Below are 4,538 nucleotides of genomic sequence, written 5' to 3'. Positions count from 1 at the left end.
GATCGGCGGTTAGTCTTTTTGAAGTGACCTTGCTCTGATACCAATTGTTGGTCCCGTGGAGGTAGGCAAAAGGGGATGAATTGCCCTGCAAATAAAAATGAACTTTCCTCAAACTTTACAGCTTTATTAACACTAACACTTACATAAAAAGAAATAGTAAGTAAACTAAAGACAACGACACAAAAGGAATGACTTGGTTTGCAATAAGAGGATTGCTAATCCAAGGCAATTAGAACTCACTGTCAAAGTCTCCTTCAGGCGGAAAAGCCTCTTACAGTGTTGACAACTTAAACAGTAGTAGAACAGATAAAGGAATTGTTTACAAATGTTATTCTTCAACTATTGGGATCAAGGTTGTATTTGTAGCCCTGATTGAGGTGCCTGAAAGGGTTCTAGATGCCTGGACCTGGATATAATTTTATCCTCGTTGCAACAGAACGCGCCATATCGCGTTTTGATAAAGTTTCTAGTTTGGGCACCCGGAAGGGTTCCAGGCGCCTAACCGGGTCGACACAGCCCCTGCTGGGCGAGGTGCCCAGGGGACTCCCGGACCTAAAAGTCAACCTATTGTTGACTTTTTAGTCAGAGTCATCCGCTCACTTGGGTGATCGAAGAGGTTGCACCTCTGGATTCCGCTCACAAGGATGAAACTTCACAATAACTCGCACAAGACCACACAAGATCACTTGAGGACTTGGAGACTCTAATTAGGGTTAATCACTACTAATTTTGTCAACCATAGCCAAACACCGAGCTCTATTAAATAGAGTTCGGGAGGAAAATACTAAGTTGTTTTCCCATCACCAGTCGACTGGTAAAAACACCAGTCAACTGCTCCTAAGTGGAATTCGACTGTTACAGACCAACGGCTTGTAACAGTCGACTGATGAAAACACCAGTCGACTGATCTATATGGGTTGAGCGAACAGATGTATTCCCTTCACTATCAATCGACTGTTGAAAATACTAGTTGACTGCTATAGTAATGCTACAGTAAAACCCTAAACCTAGGGTTTTACCCTGAATGCAATCTCTCATGCACTCGTCCTTGTCCGCACAACCTAAACCTAGCCTTCTAGCCTCCTCCATCAACATCGCGCCCCTCAGATGCCTCCCCATCCTTCACGCCTTGTCTTCTGGGGCTTCCATCAACCTTGTCATTATTGTCGGGTCTTCCTTTATCAAGAGGTCGCACCTCTGAGACTTCATCCATTGCTAATCCTACATGCTTGGATTTACACCGCTAAGACTCATCCTTAGACTTTCCTCTTTTGCCAAGATCACATTTGGACTTTCCTTATTGTACTTGTATCCTACATACTCAAAATACATATCAAATATAATAATAAATCTAACTTAAATCTTTGCCCAAATATTAAAACTTATGGTACTCAGATTGCTCCAACATTCTTGACATCCATCTGTTTTAGGACCCTCGGCGGTCGGCTAGAGGGAGGTGAATATCCCTACAAAACAAAGCGAACCTTCCTCGAACTTTTACGACTTAATAAGAGTTAACACTTGCATAAAAATAATTAAGAAACTAAAAAAAATGAGGCACAAAGAAATTACTTGGTTACAACCAGGGAAGTTGTTAATCCAAGGAAGTTGAAAGTGCACTAAACAAATTCTCTTTCAAGCGAAGAAGCCTCTTACAACGTTGATGGCTCACAATAACAAGGTTGGAATCAAGTAGAATCAATTACAAGTGTTCTCAAGTGTTCTGTCTAGGCTTCTGGGACTAGAGTTGTATTTATAGCCCTGGTCGGGGTGCCTAGAAGGGTTCCAAGCGCCTGGAGGGGGATAAATCTTTATCCCCGTTGCAACAGATCATGTTTGATGTGATCCGAATAAAAATCCTAGTCCGAGAGTCCAGGCACCCGAACTAAGAAAATCAACATCTTGTTGACTTTTGATCCCGGTCTTCTGCTCCAGTTTCGCTCGCCTTGGTCAATCTTCCGCTCCGGCTTCTTATCCCTCAGAAACGTCGCGCGCCTCCTTCTCGTCCGCCCGTGTACTCTTCCGCATCACCTCATCCCTCGGACGCAACGAGCCCGTCGACTCTCTCCTGTGTCGTCCTTCTCGTTAGCTGCGTCTTTCACTCAACTTCTTGTGCTCCTAAGTTCTTGCACACTTAAACACAGGGGTTAAAAAATAAAAAAAAAAATACATTTTGATCACTAGTTCATAAAAATTTCAAAAGATTATTAAAAAAAACTTAAACAAATTTTATTGATTAGACCCTTTTTAAATAAATTTTTCTAACAAAAAATTTGAAACATTAGTTGAATGCTTCATAGTAAGTCAATTAAACATTCAATTCAGTAATTGACTTCCAGGCTATGACAAGACACTAGACCTTCTTGGTTATTGGATCATCAACCACTTCTAGACAAAGCCTCTTAAAGAATTTAAACATTTAATCTTCTTTCTAAAAATCCCTAAGTCCAGAAAAACAGTTAACCTAAATATGATTTTGAAACCCAGTACAAGTTCCTATCTACTAGATTCAATAAAAATTTGGGAGGTACATAACTTCTGGGGACTTTTCTAATTTGTCTCTGGTGTTTTCTAATGTACCAGTTTAGCCTTCCATACTTTTTAAATTTTGATTTTTGAAATTTATTCATTTTCAAACATGCATGTTCATTTTTCAAACTTTCAATTTGTATTTTTAATTTATCATTTTCTAATTTTAAATTATCAAACAAATCTAAGAGGCATATATTAGCTAATTGTCTTTTCAAGTCTATATTTTTTTTTTCTAATTTTACTAAATCCTTGGAAAGAATCTTTATAAATTTAAGCGACTTTTCAGGAGATAAGGCACGTACTTGACTTATCTCGTATTATGATGCTCCCCCTTCAACGTAGCTTTCCTCTGATGATCCTCCCCCTTCGTCGATGCTCATCTCTAAGCTGGTTTCGTCTTCCTTTTGATGGTCAACCATTAGAGCTAGTCCGGCATAGGCTTCGATTTCAGATTCAGAGGACGATGATTCATCCCATGTGGCTTTTATGCTTGGGCTGAGTTGGTTTCTTGTTCTTTTCCTTGTCCTTGTTCTTTAATTTTGGGCAGTCATCTTTGATGTGCCCTTCTTCGTTACAGTTATAGCATCAGACCTTCCTTTTGTTCCGATAATACTTTCTTGACTGCGATTTAAATTTATTAGTTTTAATAAATTTATTAAATTTTATTACTAGTAGTGTCGCTTCATCTTCGTCGATTGATACTTCGGAGGTAGGATCTTCCTTCTTGGCTTTCAAGGAAAGATTGTTGTTTGACTTTTTGATTTCTTTAGAATCTACACATCGAGTTTTGTGAAATTCAAAAGTAGAAAACAAATTTTCTAGTATACTTACCTCGAAGTCCTTAGAGATGTAGTATGCATCTACTAAGGATGACCATTCTAGAGTTCTCGAGAAGGCGTTGAGCGCATACCAGATTGAATCTCAGTTCATTACCGATTCTCCGAGATTGTTGAGCTGAGTGATGAGTTCTATGATCCGTGCTTGGAGTTGCGCTACCTTTTCTCCATTGTTCATCCGCAGATTTGTTAGCTGGGTTTAGAAGATGTCTCACCTTGTTAACTTTACTTCCGAAGTACCTTCGTCAAGTTCCAAGAACTTCTCCCAGAGCTCTTTAGTGAAGTCTTAGCTGCTAATTCGATTGACCTCCTGGGGCAAAAGGATGCTTAGTAGATAGAACTCTACTTTATCATTCGCCGTGAAATTGGCATGTTCTTTCTTCATCCATAAACACTCTTCCTTTATAGCTCTATGTTAGTCCTTGGGGGCTACAAAATCATACTTCATAATTAATAGAATCTCAAAATCTATTTTAAAAAATACCTCCATCCGACATTTCCATTACACGAAGTCTCCCTTGAATTTTGGTGGATGAATGCTTGCATTGTCCATCGTATCATTGCTTCAATCGACGGTTAGTCCTTCTGAGACGTCCTAGCTCAGATACCACTTGTTAGGACTCTCGACGACCAGCTAGAGGGAGATGAATATCCCTGCAAAACAAAGCGAACCTTCCTCGAACTTTTACGGCTTAATAAGAGTTAACACTTGCATAAAAATAATTAAGAAACTAAAAAAATGAGGCATAAAGAAATTGCTTGGTTACAACCAGGAGGTTATTAATTCAAAGAAGTTGAAAGCGCACCAAACAAATCCTCCTTCAGGTGGAGAAGCCTCTTACAATATTGATAGCTCACAATAACAAGGCTAGAATCAAGTAGAATCAATTACAAGTGTTCTCAAGTATTCTGTCTAGGCTTCTAGGACCAGGACTGTATTTATAGCCCTGATCGGGGTGCCTGGAAGGGTTCCAGGCGCCTGGAGGGAGATAAAACTTTATTCCCGTTGCAACAGATCATGTTTGATGTGATTCGGATAAAAATCCTGGTCCGGGTGCTCGGAAGGGTTCCGAGCGCTTGGACCAAGAAAGTCAACATCTTGTTGACTTTTGGTCCCCGTCTTCTGCTCTAATTCCGCTCGCCTTGGTCGGGATCTTCCGCTCCGGCTCC

This window comes from Zingiber officinale, chromosome 8A, assembly GCF_018446385.1.
Source record: "Zingiber officinale cultivar Zhangliang chromosome 8A, Zo_v1.1, whole genome shotgun sequence".
In the NCBI taxonomy this organism is placed as follows: Eukaryota; Viridiplantae; Streptophyta; class Magnoliopsida; order Zingiberales; family Zingiberaceae; genus Zingiber; species Zingiber officinale.
This window is presented reverse-complemented; position numbering follows the sequence as displayed.